The sequence below is a fragment of the Erpetoichthys calabaricus genome, chromosome 6, assembly GCF_900747795.2.
Source record: "Erpetoichthys calabaricus chromosome 6, fErpCal1.3, whole genome shotgun sequence".
Taxonomy (NCBI): domain Eukaryota; kingdom Metazoa; phylum Chordata; class Cladistia; order Polypteriformes; family Polypteridae; genus Erpetoichthys; species Erpetoichthys calabaricus.
In genome coordinates, this window is record NC_041399.2 from 163,130,449 (window position 1) to 163,151,645 (window position 21,197).

The 21,197-nt window shown below is 39.7% G+C and overlaps 1 protein-coding gene across 1 annotated transcript in view; it reads left to right on the forward strand.

The window, feature by feature from the left end:
• The window catches only part of myd88 (MYD88 innate immune signal transduction adaptor), a 399,089-nt gene that overhangs the window by 119,208 nt on the left and 258,684 nt on the right, over window positions 1-21,197 (forward strand). The window lies entirely within an intron of this gene.

A 21,197-nucleotide genomic window follows, 5' to 3' on the forward strand; every position in this document is an offset into this window, starting at 1 on the left:
ACCTTGTCGAGAGGTTTACTTACCTTGGCAGTGACATTCTTGTCTCTGGTGACTCTTCCTATGAAGTCATGTAGACGGATTGGGAGAGCATGGAGGGTCATGAGGTCGCTGGAAAGGGGTGTGTGGTGCTTCCGATATCTATGCAAACGGACGAAGGTCCAAGTCTTTAGAGTCCTGGTGCTTCCTGTCTTGCTATATGGTTGCGAGACATGGACGCTATCCAGTGACCTGAGACGAAGACTGGACACCTGGCTGTGGCAGATTGAGGGTCATTTCCGGAGGGTGGGAATGGACCTCGCGTCTGCCTGGGGTGTTGCCAACCGAGTTGTTTCGTCATGTAGTGGGTGCGGCAACGCACTGTAGCAGTGCATGCTACCCAATTTGACTTGACTGTTACCAAGGGGATAGTGAGAAGGTGAAGCCCGAAGGCTGAAATGGTTCTGAATGATTGCTTCCCAATGACAGGCTTGGGGGTGATATTGAGGGACTTAGTCACTGCGTAACATGTTATATTAACTTCTCTGTTGATAGTATTATATTTCAAAAACAGTGTTTCAGATTAAAGACAGGGGCCCTTATGTCCCATATCATGAAGGCCTTTGAGAGGCTGGTCCTGGACTGTATGAGTCTTCTTGTGAAAGATCACTTAGACCTACTGCAGTTTGCCTTTTGGACAAAGATTGAAGTGGAAGATTCAGTTATCTATCTGCTTCATGAGGCTTATTCTCATCTGGACTAAGCTGGCAGCACTATGAGAATTATGTTTTGCAATTTCTTCAGGGCTGTCTGTACCATCCAGAGTTCCTTGCTAAAGGATAAGCTCAAGCATATGCAGGTTGATGAGCTTATAGAGGTCTGCATAATAGACCATCTGTCAGGCAGACAACAACAACAACAACATTTATTTATATAGCACATTTTCATACAAAAAGTAGCTCAAAGTGCTTTATATAATGAAGAAAATAAAAAATAAAAGACAAAATAAGAAATTAAAATAAGACAACATTAGTTAACATAGAAAAGGAGTAAGGTCCGATGGCCAGGGTGGACAGAAAAAACAAAAAAAACTCCAGAAAGCTGGAGAAAAAAATAAAATCTGTAGGGGTTCCAGGCCACGAGACCGCCCAGTACCCTCTGGGCATTCTACCTAACATAAATGAAATAGTCCTTTTTGTAGTTAGGGTTCTCACGGAGTCACTTGATGCTGATGGTCATACAGACTTCTGGCTTTTAATCCATCCATCATTTCTGGAACATCATGGTACTTAGAGTAGATGGTGGTGGCGCAACTAGACCGCAGTCCTAAATTAGAATAAATAAATAAATAAAAATAAATTAATAAATAATAATAAATAAAATGCAATTAGACTGCAGTTTGTGAGACTTGAGGACTGTGTTTTTGATATGGATGTGAGCAACACTGGAGCACCACAAGAAACAGTCCTGTCACCTTTGCTCTTCACTTTGTACACCTCTGATTGTAAATATAACACCAGGTCATGTTACTGCCATAAATTCTCAGATGATTGTGCATACTAATGTGGCGTATTGACAAGGGGGATGTAACATAGGAGTATAGGAACTTTGAGAATTGTCTACAGCTTTACATCAGCAAAACCATGGAACTAAATATTGACTTTCACTGCACCAAAGAGCCTCTATGCTCGGTCACGATAAGGGGAGTGGATGCGGAAGTGATGCATTGCTAAAAGTACTTGGTGGTACATATCAGTCACAGGCTGAACTGGCCTCATAACACGGAGGAACTATATGCGAAAGGGCAGAGCAGACTTTATCTTAGAAGACGGTGTGCCTTTAATGTGAGTAGTGACATCTTTCAAATTTTTTACAACTCTTTAATAGCCAGTGCAATTTTCTACACTGTGTTCTGCTGGTCTTTAAATATTTTAGCACTTTAAGAGAGGCCTACTGATTTGCGAGTTGATTAAGAAGACAGGCTCAGCTATGGGATGCACGCTCGACCCCTGGGGGTGGTAACAGAGGAAAGAATGAAAACAAAACGGTTGGCCATTATAAGCAATGCTGCACATCCTACCTCCGACATCTTTCATCCAATGAATTGTTTAGCAGAAGTGTGTGAAGAAACACAAATAAATACCAACAGCAATATGCTTGCATAATGCCTCATGTGACTGTGACAGCTCTTTTTATCTTTAGCCAAATCAGATGGTTTCCTGCCTTTATAGCAATTCTGCTGTGCATTTGAGGGGGTTGTTGTTTATGAATTATTTTTCTATTCATTTCTTGAGCTTCTGTAAACAGCTAAATTTCCCCTTAGGACAAATAAAGTGCTATCTATCTATCTATCTATCTATCTATCTATCTATCTATCTATCTATCTATCTATCTATCTATCGATCGATCGATCGCACAAAGCAGGGTTTGAAAGCAGGATGCCAGATCTTTGAAGCAGCACAGTTAACCACTGCATGTGTTTCTCATACTAACATGTATTTTATAAAATTATGCAAGACAGTTTTTCTCATTTCATGATGTAAGGGTCAATAGGAAGCAAAGTGAATCTTTGATTTTTTTGCCATTATTCACCGACTGAGCAGAGTGATTTTGCCTTGGTATTCTTACACTTACTGTACGTCTGGGTAGTTTCAATGCCTGTATTTGTTCAAAAGCTGTTTTACTTCAGGTCTCTTGCTTTTCATTCTAATTAGTATTCAGGTTTTATCGTTTTTATTTTTTATACTTACATCATTTTGGTTTTCCAGTTAATTCTACTCATTGTGCCCAATTTACAAGGGACATCTTTTATTTTTAATGCTGTTTGTTATCTTAAAGGTTCATTATTGTTGTATTCATTTATTACTTTGGATCGATGGCCTGAGTTTCAGGATTATTATGTTGAAGGCATTCCGGATGAAAAGGCTGTTTAGGAAATTACAAGCATAGGTAAGTATAGGTTTTAGCATGCCTATCTAATGTATAACTGTATGCCTTTAACTGCCAAAATAAATACCCAATGTAAATACAGTACAACTGGAAGTGTGTTCCAAATCTGCTTTACCTATAATGCAGTTCTGCCTGTTTAACTGGTGTTTGGCTTATGTTCTAGCAGATCATAACTCTGACCTTCCCTCCAATGACTGTCGTGACCTGTTCCTCCATGGTCGTGCTTCAGCAGGTCCGAGTTCTTCCGTAGCCCTGCTTCCCTCACAGATCCACATGCAGAACTGTCTTGTTCAGCAATAACAATGCATCCACATGATTGGCATCGGCGGTTTAGTCCAAGTCCTTGCCAGTTCTTTTAAGAAGCTAATATTATTTACAGTATATAACAATACACATTCTAGTTTGCATCCCTCATTTTTCAGGGTGTGATAAGCAACCTAAACAGCTGCCTAATAAGGATTAGTAATGCTGGAGAATAAGAAAACTTGTAAGGAATCAAAAGAGGACAAGTTTGTACTTATCTGAAGTAGCTGTAATGCCTTCAGGTGGAGATGTAAATAAAACTTCAGCTTCCCTTCCTGATGCATCTTAGATCTTTTTCCACAGCTTAATTCCTGTTTACTTGTATATAATGTCATTTTAACTTTATTAATTTTAATTTCTTTTAATTTTACTTCTTCTTTCGGTCGCTCTAATCATAAGAGTGACTCCTTTTTTGCATACGAAAAAGGAGACATCCTAGGACAGTCTGATATATCACCTGTATTTTTATGTCTCAGCTTATTGTTAATTAATCTTTTTGTGTCTCATATTTTAGACGTAACTCATTTTTTATTGCAATAACAAATTCGGACACTGCAATGTGAGTAGTTTGAGAAGCAGCTGTGTGCTAGGTGAACATCAGTAGTGACCAGACACATTGGTTCTAATTGGCTCAAACAAGATCTGACCAGGAGTCTATGCAGTCACCTCTGTCAGTGTAAGCGCTGGCCAGATACAGTAGCATATTTGTATTGTGAAGTTGTTTTTTTCTGTTCTTCCTGTTGAAGTCGTTATTATTCATGTTTTGAAATGTCATGGACGCGGCTCTTTTGTGGCTTGTTGTTGTGCCATTGCTACGGCAGGTGCTAGGGCTTGTGACTCGTGTTGTGTTGAGTGGCACTAATTTCTGTTTTGGCTTTCTTGTTTTCATCTTTTTTCACATTTCCCGCATGACCTTGCTATGTTTTTTTTTTTTTGAGACAACTTTTGTTTACTTTTCCTCAGGTCATCTCCTGGCACAACTTTACTGACTGCCCTTTTCAAAGAAGCAGAATAGTATGCACCCTGAAAAAGATTGTTTCACGTGACAAAAATATCCCTTCAACATTAAACATTCAACCTAACACTACCACCACCTTTAGCTTTATTAAATTCTACTTTTATAAATTACTAGCCATCCTACGCAGCTCCACCCACGTAGCAATGAAACAGAACAGTGAGGAAGGCCCTGCCTGGCTCTCTACTCCTGACGTTGTAACGGCCGACCCCTTACCCAGACCGGCCACTACACTACCAAGACTTATCCTTGGATCACCTGAGGTTTCTTGCTCTAATAACAAGCTATACTCCGTACAAGTTGTCTTATTTTCGACACGACAAAATAATCAGAAAACAGTAAACAGATATGTAAAATCAAACACGGATATATTGTAAATTGAAAAGACAAATATTCAATAATAAATATATATGTGCACGCAAAACACCACTATCCCAAAAATAAAAGAACACGAATATACATATATTTACATTGACCCTCCCTTGCCCCTAAACAATAAACCAAAACACGTAACACAAATACAAACACGGATTAGATCAGTGGTTCTCAAACTGTGGGGCGGGCCACCCTAGGGGGGCGCGAAGTAACAAAAAGGGGGGTGCGAAGATGTGAAAAAAAGAAAACAAGAATCGAAAATATGAAAAATACATCTATTGAAACCAAAACAAATTAACTTAAACTACATTCTGATACTAGAAAAATAAATATAGATTTAGATAAATGTTGATAAAAGTTAAGTAGATATAATAAAATATGCAAATATGATATATGATTAATTAAAAAAGAACAAATTGGTATTAGTGGGCTCCTTTCAAAAAACGGGGCGCAATTAAAACTGTTATGAAAACTCGGGTTGCAAATACTGAAAGGTTGAGAAATGCTGGATTAGATAAACACAGCAATTGAAAATGTGGTGAAAAATGAGTCCAAAATAAAGTCCAGCGGTGTTGATACTGACTGTAGTGTTATTGTGCTCCTTCCCGACAACAAAACGACCTCATTGTGAAAAGTCCTGGCAATGGCTGGTATGGATCCAAACCCCAGGGTTACTCGGCTCTGGCTGTCGGATGTTGAAAAAAGCAAGCAGTGAACTTAAGCAGTGATCGGCAGTGATGAGTTAATAAATGAATGGTTAAATTGTCTTCTTTTCCTCTTGATTGTCTCCTCTCTCTCTCTCCTCACCTCTCCCTCTCGCCTTCACTCCTCTTTTTTAAATGCAAAATGTCCCGGATGTTACTGAAGGATCCAACAGGTAATTTCCATCTCTTGGCTGCACTCTCTCTCTCCATCATCCTTCCCCTCTGCACTTACGGGGACAACATTTACTGGCGCACACATAACGAACAGTAAACGGGACGATGAAAACAAAACGCACTCAGCACAAAATAGAACATACTATTATTATGTAGCCCTGCTACAACGTCACGCTTCCCCCTCCCCTCAGCCCACAGCCTCTGTCTCGAATTAGCACAAATATATCACTCCTGCAAGCGAACTATGATTCTTACCGCGGTGAGAGACGTCGCAAAATCAGCCGGAATGTTCAAGCAAATTCTAGAAAAACACCCGATCTAAATCTGTTAAGTAGTTCTCTCAAGAAAAGCGGACAGACAGACAGGCGTTGGATTTTATATATATATATAGAGAGAGAGACAGTACAATTAGGAAAATCGTAGCCTTTAGTTTAGTGGTTGGCATCCTGCGAGGTGGACTGCTTTTATGTTTGTTGTCATTTTTGTTGTTCACTATTCACTGATACAGTGGATTCAGAAAATATTCAGATTCCTTTACTTTGTACACACTTTTTGTGTTGTAGATTTAATTTCAAATAAGAAATATGCCATTTTCCATGTCAATTTACATTTAATAACCCATAATGACAATATGAAAGCATGTTTTCAGAAAGGATTGCAAATTTATTAAAACTGAAATCAGTACTTAGTAGAAGCATGATGCTGGCACCCCCATCTTTCACCACAGTGATGGTATTAGGCAGATGATGAGCAGTGTTTGGTCTTCGCCTATAGAGGAACATTTTGGACAAAATCAAATACATAAATAAATAGATAAATAAATACACAGACAAAAGTGCTGATAAATGTGATAGTAAATAAGGGAAAAAGCATGAAATGTGAGCACACATCAATAAATGTGCTACGGAATATGTTTTTGTTGATTGTTTATTTAATTTTATCCATAATTTTCCTCCAAACACTTCATGAAATACAGCTCAAAATTAAAAGTGCCACTTCCACACGTCAAAGCTGAGAGGGCGAGTTCAGTTTTTCGATGGTGTCAACTGCAGGTCTGTGTCTTCTCTAATGAGCTTTAGTCCATTAAATTGAATTCTGACCGCAAGTGGACCCCAAACAAGGTGCAGAAACATCTCAACAACGATCAAAGGAATGGGATGCACTAGAGCCAAATTTCAAGGGTCTGAATACTTGTGTCAATGTGATATTTCAGTTTTTTAATTTTTAATAAATATGCAAACATTTCAAAAATTGTTTTTGCTTTGTCATTCTGGGGTATTGAATGTTTCTTGATGAGCGAGAAAATAAATGTAAATGATTTTAACACAAGGCTGCTAAAAGAAAATGTGTAAAAAGTGATGGGGTCTAAAGACTTTCTGAAGGTATGCGTTGAAAAGGGAAAGCTGGATGGAGACATAGTAGAAAACACTGCTGAAATCATTGTGGTCAGTGGACAGTGCTCATACATCATTCTCCATGTCTTGTAAAACACAGAAGGCTTTGTACTACTTTATAGTACTGTTCGTACCATTTGTTCCAGGTGCCGCACCATGCAGCAGCCCCTTTTTTTTTAACAATTATTAATGGGGTGGTGCAGTGCTAGCGCTGCTGCGTCGCAGTAAGGAGATCAGGGCTCGCATCCCAGGTTCTTCGGTTTCCTCCCCCAGTCCATCCAGAGACATGCAGGTTAGGTAGATTGGTGATACTAAGTTGGCCATTGTGTATGTGTGTGTGTTCATCCTATGATGGACTGGAATCCTGTCCAGGGTTTGTTCCTGCCTTGCACCATATGCTGGCTGGGATTTGCTCCATCACCAACATTATATGAAAACAGTAGAATATTTCTTATTACTAGGGGGCTCTGCCCCCTGCTCGCTTCTCTCGCCAACCTCCGGGCGGGTGTTACGCGCTAGCCACTTCGCGGATCATAGGGATACGGATGAACAATTTAAAGAGATTGTTATTTTCATTTTTTACATTACTATTTTACATTACAGAGAGTAATTAACCATAATAAAAAATAGTTAAATGTAATCAATTGAGAGAAAATTATGTTTCACATTGCGTTATAGGTATTCGTTGCGTTATACATTTTTGCTCTTTTCAGCTTTGAAATTAACACGCAAATACTTTTTAAACAATTTTTTCAGTTAACTTTTCATCAATATCGCATTGAATTTTGATTCGTGTTTGGACTTGGCCGGCACGGTGGCGCAGTGGGTAGCATTGCTGCCTTGCAGTTAGGAGACCTGGGTTCGCTTCCCGGGTCCTCCCTGCGTGGAGTTTGCATGTTCTCCCCGTGTCTGCGTGGGTTTCCTCCTGGCGCTCCGGTTTCCTCCCACAGTCCAAAGACATGCAGGTTAGGTGGATTGGCAATTCTAAATTGGCCCTAGTGTGTGCTTGGTGTGTGTGTGTGTGTCCTGCGGTGGGTTGGCACCCTGCCTGGGATTGGTTCCTGCCTTGTGCCCTGTGTTGGCTGGGATTGGCTCCAGCAGACCCCCGTGACCCTGTGTTCGGATTCAGCGGGTTGGAAAATGGATGGATGGATGGATGGATGTTTGGACTTACATTGTGAAAGCGCAACTTATAACTGCCTGTGAGTGGATATCGTTTCTTTCTCTCTAATAAATAAACTGATTTTTTCAAATGTTTGTCCCTGTGATTTGTTAATCGTCATAGCAAAAGCTATTCTAACGGGAAACTGTAAACGTTTTAATATGAATGGCATATCAAGATGTCCTTTGGTGTCCAATGCTATCTGTGGAAGATGTACTACATTACCTTTCTTGTCGCCTGTTAAAATTTTATATGTCATTGCTGTGTAACTGATTGACAATTGTGGCGTTAATTCATTTGACTTCATCATTTCTCGGTACTAGGATTGCCCGTGTACTCATTTCTTGTGTTGAATACATTTCGGGATGAAATTCATCAATAAGGTTTGGACATAATAAATCTTCTTTTATTGGGAACTTAAAGTGAGGAAAACGTAAAAATTTATAAGAGCTGAGAGTGCAGGAACTGTGTCTGACAAAAGCATTCACACAATTGAGAGGTGAGTGGGCCGTGGGCATGGCTGTAAATGGTTAAGAGGAGGGCGGGACTTGAGAAAATCTCTTGGCAAAAGTCTCACCTCAAGATTTTCTTTTAGAGTAGAGAGATATGAAGTCAGCCCAGGTCTGAATCCTTTACACCTTAGTTTAGGCCTTGCTCCGGATCTTTGCCTCTTCCATCTCCAGACAAGTTTGTACTCTTTATCCTTACTCCGGATATTCAACCTTTTTATTTTCGGATGAGCAGCTCTTCCAACAGGGTGTAACGGGTTTCTTTAGATAGATAGATAGATAGATAGATAGATAGATAGATAGATAGATAGATAGATAGATAGATAGATAGATAGATAGATAGATAGATAGATAGATAGATAGATAGATAGATAGATAGATAGATAGATAGATACTTTATTAATCCCAAGGGGAAATTCACATACTCCAGCAGCACCTTACTGATACAAAAAACAATATTAAATTAAAGAGTGATAATAATGCAGGTAAAAACAGACAATAACTTTATATAATGTTAACGTTTACCCCCCCTGTGGAATTGAAGAGTCGCACAGTTTGGGGGAGGAACAATCTCAGTCTGTCAGTGGAGCAAGACAGTGACAGCAGTCTGTCGCTGAAGCTGCTCTTCTGTCTGGAGATGATACTATTAAGTGGATGCAGTGGATTTTCCATAATTGATAGGAGCCTGCTGAGCGCCCGTCGCTCTGCCACAGATGTTAAACTGTCCAGCTCCATGCCAACAATAGAGCTTGCCTTCCTCACCAGTTTGTCCAGGTGTGAGGTGTCCCTCTTCTTTATGCTGCCTCCCCAGCACACCACCACATAGAAGAGGGCGCTCGCCGCAACCGTCTGATAGAACATCTGCAGCATCTTATTGCAGATGTTGAAGGACGCCAGCCTTCTAAGGTAGTATAACCGGCTCTGTCCTTTCTTACACAGAGCATCAGTATTGGCAGTCCAGTCTAATTTATCATCCAGCTGCACTCCCAGGTATTTATAGGTCTGCACCCTCTGCACAAAGTCACCTCTGATGATCACAGGGTCCATGAGGCGTCTGGGCCTCCTAAAATCCACCACCAGCTTCTTGGTTTTGCTGCTGTTCAGTTGTAGGTGGTTTGAGTCACACCATTTAACAAAGTCATTGATTAGGTCCCTATACTCCTCCTCCTGCCCACTCCTGATGCAGCCCACGATAGCAGTGTCGTCAGCGAACTTTTGCACGTGGCAGGACTCCGAGTTGTACTAGAAATCCGATGTATATAGGCTGAACAGGACCGGAGAAAGTACAGTCCCTTGTGGCGCTCCTGTGTTGCTGACCACAATGTCAGGCGTGCAGTTCCCGAGACGCACGTACTGAGGTCTGTCTTTAAGATAGTCCACGATCCATGCCACTAGGTATGAATCTACTCCCATCTCTGTCAGCTTGTCCCTAAGGAGCAGAGGTTGGATGGTGTTGAAGGCGCTAGAGAAGTCTAGAAACATAATTCTTACAGCACCACTGCCTCTGTCCAAGTGGGAGAGGGATCGGTGTATCATGTAGATGGTGGCATCCTCCGCTCCCACCTTCTCCTGATATGCGAACTGCAGAGGGTCGAGGGCGTGTTGAACCTGTGGCCTCAGGTGGTGAAGCAGCAGCCTCTCCATGGTCTTCATCACATGTGACGTCAGAGCAACAGGCCGGAAGTCATTCAGCTCACTAGGACGTGATAGCTTTGGGACGGGGGTGATGCAAGATGTTTTCCAAAGCCTCGGGACTCTCCCCTGTTCCAGGCTCAGGTTGAAGATGCGCTGTAGAGGACCCCCCAGCTCCGATGCACAGACCTTCAGCAGTCGTGGCGATACTCCATCTGGACCCACTGCTTTGCTGGCACGAAGTCTCCTCAGCTCTCTGCTCACTTGCGCTGTTGTAATTATGGGTGGGGATGTATTTTATATATGTTAGGCGGCGGTGATCGCAGTACTACCAAGTAAACGGGGGAATGTTTAATACATTTCACTTTACATTTTTTAGAGTCTTTTATATTCTCTGATGTGATAGACATTGGCAGCCATCGGAGCTTTACACTCACCGTCTGACATTTCTCAAGTTCTCAGCTTGTCAGAGAGGCAGTTCAGGTGGGCCAGTGCGCTGGTCTCCTTTGAAGGCAGTGTCTCTTCATTTTAGTTTAAAAATTCATTCAAAAAGTGTGGTAGCAAGCCAGAAGCCAAATTTTAACATTACTAATTAATACGATTAATTAATTAATTACATTTAAACCATTAATAATAATTGTAAATAAATTTAAAAAACAGAGAGAGATAGAAAGCCTCTGTAAAGGCTGCTGCGTATCCCTGTATTACTGACATGTTTGTACTGCGATCCCTTCTGCCTAAGGGGCTCTGCTACACCTATTTGGAGGTGCAGCTCCTTCAAAGATGGAAAAGGTGAAGATAAAAGTAAGGTAGAAAGGCGTTGTGCGACTGAGCAAAGGTAAACAGGGAGCAAATTACAATAATTGAAGCTAAATATGGGATGTATTGTAAGGCAGGGGTGCCCACACTTTTTCGGCTTGCAAGTTACTTTTAAAATGACCAGGTCAAAATGATCTACCTACATTAAAAATTTATATATATATATATATATATATATATATATATATATATATATATATATATATATATATATCCATCCATCCATTTTCCAACCCGCTGAATCCAAACACAGGGTCACGGGGGTCTGCCGGAGCCAATCCCAGCCAACACAGGGCACAAGGCAGAAACCAATCCCGGGCAGGGTGCCAACCCACCGTAGATATATATATATATATATATATATATATATATATATATATATATATATATATATATATATATATATATATATATATATATATATATACAGTGAATCCGGAAAGTATTCACAGCGCATCACTTTTTCCACATTTTGTTAAGTTACAGCCTTATTCCAAAATGGATTAAATTCATTTTTTTCCTCAGAATTCTACACACAACACCCCATAATGAGAACGTGAAAAAAGTTTACTTGAGGTTTTTGCAAATTCATTAAAAATAAAAAAATTGAGAAAGCTCATGTACATACAGTAGAAGATTCTGGTTCTTCACCCATGAAAATTCTGTGCATATAACAACTGTCCATTCTGGTTGTTTTCAGGACATCTGCTGATGTCTTAGTCATCTCTTAGTCATCTTTCAGTACATTTTGTTCTTCACTTGACCTTTATCTGATTTCTGACATGTATTAACCCATTTATGCTACTTCTTGATGAATGCTCTGTTACCCTAGAATTATTCTTCCACATGCTGACAGCAGCAACTCTCTGTTATGAAAGCCACAGGTTCTCGTGTGTGTTTTATGGGGGTGTTTTTAGTTATTTTATTTATATATATTGATTGAGTTTCTGCAAAAGTTTTATTTTCTCTTTGTTTTCTTTTATCATCTAACTATCTGTTGCAAATTTCTGAGAGGAAAGCAGCCGAATGTAGTAGTGGCTTTATTTCTGTTCTGCTGTTTTTAGCCGGCAGGTGCACTAAGGAATAGATGGATCTACAAAGGCTTATAAGTGAGACTTGAGTTGCGCAGAGAAAGGAAAATATTGACATTTTTGTTATAGCTTAGGCAACAAGTCAGACAGGAATACATGACTGTATGATACTTTGAATCACACCTTTGATTGCTTTCATTTCACTGGAGGCATTGTTTTTATAAGAATTAAAACATCTGCTTCTCACATTATCTTATTATTCATGCTAGATGGCTGCTACCAGAAACAAAATCAGCTTAACAGGAACGAGAGCCTTAAGCAGCTTTTAGTGTTCTGTCTTTAATCTAGTTAAAAGGACCTAAAAAGAGAACCCATTAGCTAAGCGTACTTGACAGTTCATTTCACAGATGTACTGCTTTGTGTGTTCGCTCCACTCTAACAAAAACAAGCCATAAAACTGATGCCGCATATTGGAGCAGGTATTGTACTTCTGTTCCCTTTGATTATTATTAAACTTTGCTTGTAATGAATTCTGTCTCTCTTACATAATGTCTTCCATACTGTAATTAAGAGAGACAGAATACAATGTCTTATTATCTGCATATTCTTTAGTAATGTAGCCCTCCATGCCCGGATCCGCCGCCATTAAGGTTACCACTTTTAATACAAAAAAATAAGGGACGCATACTGCAGCGGGGGCCACATCCCAGTGCCAACACTTTGCAGACTCTACTTAAAAGACCCGCCCTCCTCACTGGACAGTTAAAAAGACCAATCAAACTAACGATGACATCAAGTATTACCCAATCAAAAGTAGGAAAGGAGGCATCTTCATAAAATGTGTGTGAGATGATTTGCATGAGACGCTGCTTTAAAAAAAATGATAAAAAAAATACGGGACAAATCCCGTCCCGTATTGATTCAAAACGGGACGCGCAATTTCATTCTCAAATACGGGACGATTCCGTATTTTAAAGGACGGGTGGTAACCCTAGCCGCCATGGTCACTTCAGCACGCGAATCTGCCGCCGTCAGCAAACGACTTCTAGCTAATGACACAGCCATAGAAAAACAAAAAAGAGACTGCATGGATAAAAAAAATAAACGAAAGCGCCTACAACGCGACTCTGAAACACCAGAACCAGATGAGTCACAGCTCCAAAAAGAAACCGCTTTAGTACAAATATGTATATTTAATTAAATAAAATATTTCCCAGGACGTACCCACCCTCCATGATATTTCCTCCCTCCAAATATCGGACGGAACAGAAACTGATTGCCATTCTTGGATTTGCGATTCTTTCGAGAATCGCGGGGTTACTGGTTCAATAAAGAAAATGTTAACATGGCACACTTCAATTCAGCATTTCAAGGTGCCAGAGCTCATTCTGGCAGCACTGGGCACAAAGCTAGAAACCAGAAACTCACCTGTTACACCTGGCACGATAAACGGGGCACAAGGTTTGTGATAACACGGTCAAAGGCTGAGAAAAGTAAAAACAAACAAAAGAATATTTTTTGAAAGAGTATAAAAAGGGAAGGGCATTTATGGTGGATTCAGAAAGTATTCTCACCTCTTTACTTTGTGGACAGTTTATTATGTTGCAGCTTTAGTTTTAAATGGATAAATTTGCCAGTTTTGCCCATAATAATGGCAAAGTGAAAACATTGTCAGAAGGTTTGCAAATTTATCAGAAATCAGAAAAAAGCTGAAAACTCTTTTTCATATAAACATCCATCCATTATACAACCCGCTGAATCCAAACACAAGGTCACGGGGATCTGCTGGAGCCAATCCTAGCCAACACAGGGCACAAGGCAGGAACCAATCCCGGGCAGGGTGCCAACCCACCGCAGAACACACACAAACACACCCACACACCAAGCACACACCAGGGCCAATTTAGAATCGCCAATCCACCTAACCTGCATGTCTTTGGACTGTGGGAGGAAACCGGAGCGCCCGGAGAAAACCCACGCTGACACGGGGAGAACATGCAGACTCCACATAGGGAGGACCCGGGAAGCAAACCCAGGTCCCCAGGTCTCCCGCAACTGCAAGGCAGCAGCACTACCCACTGCGCCACCCTCATATAAACATTCAGACCCCTAATTCAGAAGACCGTTTGGCAGCAATTACAGCTTTGAGTCTTCTTTGCACAGCTGGATTTGGGCAGTTTATCCCATTCTTCATTGCAGATCCTCTCATGCTCTCTGTAAACAGCCACCTTCAGCTCTCCCCACACATTTGATGGGGTTTAGGTTTAGGCCTTGGGCCTAGCCACTGAAAGACAGGCAGAGACTTGTGCTGAATCCACTCCAGTGTTGTCTTGGCTGTACACTTCAGCTCATGGTCATGCTGAAGGGTGAACCATCACCTTAGTTTGAGATTGGATGCACACAACCTCTCTGTATTTGATTGCATTCATCCTTCTGTCAATTCCGTCTCTCCTGCTATTGTGAAGCTCCCCAAAGCATGAGGCTGCCATCACCATGCGTCACTGAAGGGCTGGTATTAGGCGGGTGACGAGCTGTGCCCACCAGCCATAGTGCTTGGAGTTCTGCCCATGTCTGCCCACACATAAATGTTTATGTATTTGTGTGTGTTTGTTAGGGTTTTTTTTTACGATATTTTAGGCTGACTTAGCATGTTGTCTGTATATAAATTGTGTTTTTTATGAACTTAATAGACCTTTTCATATATATAGTTTAAGTATCTAGATATAATAAATATGTTCAGTTTTTATTTAATTTTTCTTCTTACAAGTAGTAGTAAAAAAACAGTCAAGGAGGAGGAGAAGAGTATTAGGAATGATAAAGGCAAGCTAACATGTACAGACAGTTTATTTAAGTTTATACATGTGAAGAGATTGATAACCTCCCAGAAGTAACAGGGACTATTAAGGAGGCACTGAGTGATTTTAAGAAATTGTCGTGGGAGACGCATTGCTTGGAATGAATAGGATGAAACCTAACAGATCACCAGAACCTGATGATGATTTATCACAGAGTGCTTAAGGAGGTCACTGAGTGCAGATCAAAGCCCTTGACGCATATTCTTCAAAAGTCTCTGCACACGTTTGACTTTTTTGGACGATTCTGGGATGCTGGCTTTAAAGGCAGAGTTTCAAAGAAAAAGCCATATCTGAGACTGGAAAATAAAATGAAAAGGTGAAACAGGGTGAAGGAACATAGACATGACTGGAAAAGTGTATCTCAGAGTTGTCTTTTCTCTGTTGCAGATGACACTGGTAGTTGGTGTGTATTTAGTGAACTGAGGACCAGTAAGGTGTTTGTTTCTCACACACTCTGTTGTTCTTATCCTTTTATGCAGTTGCCCATCTGGGCCTTCCCCCTCTTTTTCTATCCTAGTTAGATCTAGTTCACCCTCTTCCCTCCAGACAAGAATAGACCTCTTTGTATGAAATCTTCACTTTCTTGACTATGTATCACATGGAAATGTTACAAACGATCGACTGGCATGTTTGTTGAGAAAACTGTTTCATTATGCCCATTTTTGAACCCAGAAGTGAATTTTAGGAATGCCAGTATCTTGCAACATTATAAACACTAGTAATTTCTTAGCTATATTTTAAAATCAATTTAATGGTATCTTGATTATATTAATTTCCATCAAAAACATGAACATTTACAGGTGACACCACCCTTAAGAATGGTAGTGTATATAAGAAGCACACTTTTTTCAGATAGAGATGCATGCCAGAGACTTTTGATCTAATTATTTTGGGATCCTTAGATAACATTTAAGATAAGAGTTGCGTTTAAAGATGATACCATTTATCTCTACCCTGATTGGTACAACAAATATGTTTCTTGACTGTGTTAACTGTGTAAACCTAACTTACTTAAGGTTGTTACTTTACTCCATAGTCCATAGTCTTGTGCTGATCTTCTCTTGATTACACGATGACTCCCTCAAGCTTGTTGTAATAAAAGACATCCATCTTTGGAATCATTTCTAATGGTGATCTCCACTATTCTTTATTTACAGAGTATTTCTCTCTGACAAAAGTCATGCAACAACAACCAGGTTGTGTTTTCAAAGTTATTGGTGATTCTACTCTTATGTTCTTCACAAATGTTCCTTGGGGTTTAAAAATGCTTACTGACTTATTTATTTAATGATTTTACCATACATTTTTTATAAAAATAAATTATATGAAAATGCAGGTTCTTATTTTAAAGCCTTACTTTGAATAATTGATACTCAAACAGTTTGAGATTTGTTAATCCATCTATTCTTTAGTTTTTACATGCTTGTCCAGTTTGCAGGCTCCATACCATCAAGGAGTCAAAGGCCAGATGTCAACTCCAGTATGACTCCAATACACTATAAGACAAACACACACAGTACACTTGCACTGGGCAGTTTAAGGTCTCCAAAGACCCCCACTGCAAGACTTTGGTCTGATGGAGGAAACTAGAGATCCCCTTAGGAAACCATATGAGGGAAAAGTGAAACTGAACAATTCCTTTTATAAGCACAAAAAGGATAAACAAGAAAACACATCTGAATCCGCTCCCCACATCGGCACAATGAAAACAGGAACATGTGGAACATAACTTCATTTAAATTAAATTTGCTGTTATTCATGGAGTACATAACATCTTTTCTAAAGTGGCACAGCTATGCTCAGTCATAATTTGTCTGAATACATTACATACAGGCAGCACAAGATGTTACAAAAACCAAACAATTTAATTACACATCACCATTGCATACTGGACTTACCACAGGCGCCTTCTTATAGTTCTTTTACTCTGAAGGCTTTGAGTTAGAAAGGGACACACCAACGGCATATGGAGCTCTTAGTAGCAGTAACAGTTGTACTGCAACCTGTATGGAGTACGGTGACATTCTTACTTGCATGTCCAACCAGTTTGCAACTCATCATCTCTGGTGTGAAAAGTGAGGTAGCCATTCACCGCAGACAGTTTAAATGGGGGATCACGTAGCAGCCTTAAAGAATGAGTTTGTTGCACTGAGAGGTGCAGTCTTCCCTACACTAAACAAGTAAGACAATGCATACATTGTGGACCATTCAGGTGTATTCATAGACTTGGTCAGCTTGTTTCAAAGTTGAAGCATTTTTACATTTTCTAGCCATTTTATCAGAGAGTTTGTTATCACGATTTGTTTTATTACATATTCAAAATTGCTAATAATTTGTTTCTTAAATGTTTTTTCCATTGTAACAGTGATAACAGAATGTAATAACACGCATTAGTAGTGTAAATAAAATGTTTTTAATATCAATTTACAGTCACATGTGATGTTAACAGTGATGTGCTGTCATTAGTTGTTGGATGTGGAGTGTCTGTGAGCACTTAACAGTAATTCACATTTCTTAAACATTTTCAGAGAAGTACCCAATAAGGATCCATATTACTAACTGAAGGTTATGGAAGCAGGGCGCATTGAAGCGCACGCGCACTGCAACGAGCTCGCCCATAGCTAACGACACAGCCACAGAAAACACGCCTACCAGTGTGATCGCCACTGCAACGAGCCGGCCATAGCTAACGACACAGCCACAAAAAACACACCCGCTAGACAAATGAAGCGCACGAAACAGCTCCCAGGCAAAGGAGTCACGGCTCAAAAACGAAACAGCTCAACTAACGTAAGTGCAATTATAATTCCCAACAGTAAACGACAACGCGGCTGCTTCCCAGAGTCAGTAGGTGGCGCCCAAACAACATGGGTAAAAACAATGAACGAAGGCGCCCACACAAACAAACCGCTTTAGTTCAAACCAGAGTCAGTAGGTGGTGCCCAAACAACATGGATAAAAACAATGAACGAACGCGCCCACACAAAGAAACCACTTTAGTTCAAATGGGATTATTGAATTAAATGGAAACTTTACCATGCCTACGACCTGTAAACTATACCTGAGGTAAACCGTGCACGCCAGGTTGTACAGCCGCCCAGACGCAAACGGCCACACCACCGCATATACGATGACACAGCCATAAAAAATCAATAATGAGACTGCATGAAGATAAACAATAACAGAAGCGCGTTGAAATGAACTGTCCCAGGACGCACCCACCCTCCATGATATTTCATCACGCACCGGCTTTCCCCCTGGGAATGGCCCATACTGCTTTCGCGTGTGTTGACAAATATTGCATCAGATTGGAACAGTGCACCCTGAGCCAAATCACCACCGCAAATGTGCCCAAATGTACGTGTTACATCTGGATGACGCAGTATATCAACCACAGAGCTAATAATGAGAAACGTAGCTGAAGTCATAAACAATCACCCATTAGCAAACTCTATGAAAATGCTACATGAGGTTGAAAGAGAAGCCAATACAAAAGCAGAGGCGGATGGTGTGGCACCAACTACAATTGCCTTAGTACTAATAAAGGACAAACAACAGGATCCGAGACGATACAATGTTCCCATCGTTAATGAAATGACAACTGTGTTTCAAAATGATGACAGTCAGCCTCCGTTTCACCGCGATATTGTCATGCATTTACGTCCTGATGGAAACAAGACGCCTACAACGCGTTTCTGAAACACCACAACCACATGAGTCACAACTCCAAAAAGAAACCGCTTTAGTACAAATATGTTTATTTAATTAAATGACATTTCCCAGGACGCACCCACCCTCCATGAGGTGATTGCCATTCTTGGATTTGCGATTCTTTCAAGAATCACGGGCTTGCTGGTTTAAAATCTAAGCTGAAGTCTGTAGCTAAAGTTGTTGGTTGAATCCGAACATAATAGATAGCGGATCACTGAATCGTTATAATCTTCAGATAATATAGCTGTGAGGTTGTTTTTTTGTTATGGAAATACAGAACTACACATGTGGCATAAAGAGTCAATAAACCATTTTTCATAAATTCTTATGTAAGGTAAGCTGCTTGCATTTTTTACTTTTATAGCCATAAACATTGTGTCACTTGCTCACTTCAGTTTCAAGGAGGAGAAGTGAGCTGCTGTGATAGAAGCTCACGGAGAGACACCATGCAGCCACAGAGACGAGTGTGGGCTGGAGCCAAATTGTTAGCTTAAAATGAATATCACCCCTGCATTGTGATACATTAGGAGATGATATTTAATCTTGTATGTCGATAAATGAATAAATAACATATTTACACATTGAATAAATGAAGAATATTATTAGAGAATTGAATAAGTACACCTCAAATGTTATTTCATCCTTATATGGTATCACTCGGTCATCAAACCCCACCTACACCTGTCCCCATCTGAGTGCTGCAGTGAGGTGTATTTGCTTCACTGCACATACCTGCAGGCATTTCACTGTTTTGCCATCAAGAGTGGCTGTAAAAATAAGTAAAATATACAAAACTATACAAGATGAAGTAACCACTCCCAAGGTAAAAGTGAAACTGTAAACTAATTGATAGTGAAAGTCCTACAGAAAGTTTTCTCTGTTTTTTAAGATAGACGAGTTTGTAAATTGGCTAGTGCTTCTCAGTGGGAGATTTCAAAAATGTGTACAGTGTGCCAGGTTCAAGACATCTCAGTGAAATCTGAACTGCTTTGACGAATTTCCTTGAAGAATAAGTTTCCCAAAGTTCAACAATATCCACTAAAAGCCAAGTTGTTTTCTGCAGACAGACAGACAGACATGGCTATCACAATAGATGCATTTTGCATTTTAAGTGCCTTAAATCGGTGACCTTGGTGACTTACTGTGCGATATGAACGCTCCTTAAGCAGTACACGCTGACTGTCTTGGTCTTCCCTTTGGTGGCAGGCCTGTTCAGGGCAATATAATAGATTTGAATCCAGGCAGATATGATGATAAAATAAATACAAAAAAGAAACCTGATCTTTTAAAAATAATTTTAATTTGGGGAGAGGGAGAGTCTAGAATACCTATTTTATACAAACAATAGATTTTTATTTATAAAATATAGATAAAATACATATAATCAAGACAAAACATGTAATATACAGTCCTTGCAAAAGGCAATGCAGTAATACATAACATTCACGCACACTGTCAGTGCTGGGAAACATTTATTGTGTTTTCTTCCTTATTTTTTTTACATGTCCTATTTTAAAGAAATCACCTGTTTTTATGTATGACACAACAGCTTAAGTAATTTCTCAGTTGTACTTTTACTGGAAGTTGTAAATTAACTGATAGGCATATATTAAGAAGAATATGCTGGTTTTAAAGTGTGTAATGCATTAAAGAGCAACAGCTGACAAATAACAAAGATTCCTGTGTTAATCACAGGCCCACTTCTCTGTAGCTTAACAATCCAGGTCCTTAAACCAAAGCGCTCCAAGGGTACAACTGCCAATTCCACCACAGCAAAAGTCGCACTAGCAATAATACACATGCTGCTAAAATCATTAGGTTTGACATTTCTCAGTTTAATAGGAAGTTTTACTTAAAAATTTCATATTTCAATTTCAATTTCAAATTTCATACAATGAAAAATCTTTAAGTCAGTTATGCTAGCTGAAACACGCCAATACAAGATTTCAGAAGTTTTCATCTTAATTATGGAGGACAAAGCCACAATTGAGCTCATTATGTTTTGCAGCTAGTGGTAAGAGAAACAAATTTTGAACATGTATAACACAAAGCATATTTTAAGTACAAGGTTTTACTTGTATAAAAAACACTTCAAAGAGGCTCAGTCTCCAATCTTATGTGAGTCAGTCACGTCACCCACCAGATTAGTTTATTTGGTGCTGCCTTTCTAGACGTTAAAGACACATAAAGCTGGTGCTTTGCATTCTGGGAAAAGTAACAACTAACACAAATACTGAATACACATTACAGGTACAAGCATATGCTCTTTTGGAATGTAACTGTGATGAACTACATTTAGGACCTGTTCACACTACTACATTTTTGTTTAAAAATGCAGACATTAATCATGAGAACATAAGAAATTAAACAAATGAGAGGAGACAATTTAGTTCATCAAGACCGTTTGTTTATCTAATAACTAACCTGTCCTAATACCTCCATTTTCAGCTTTCATCCAAACTACTCCAGTATTTTTAACTTCTGAAAATCCTCACCAGAGCCATATATTTCTGAAAACGCTAGCTAAGCATTTCAGTTTTTTTGAAAACACGGACTCTAATCGCACTCTTGATTTGTTTGTGCTTATT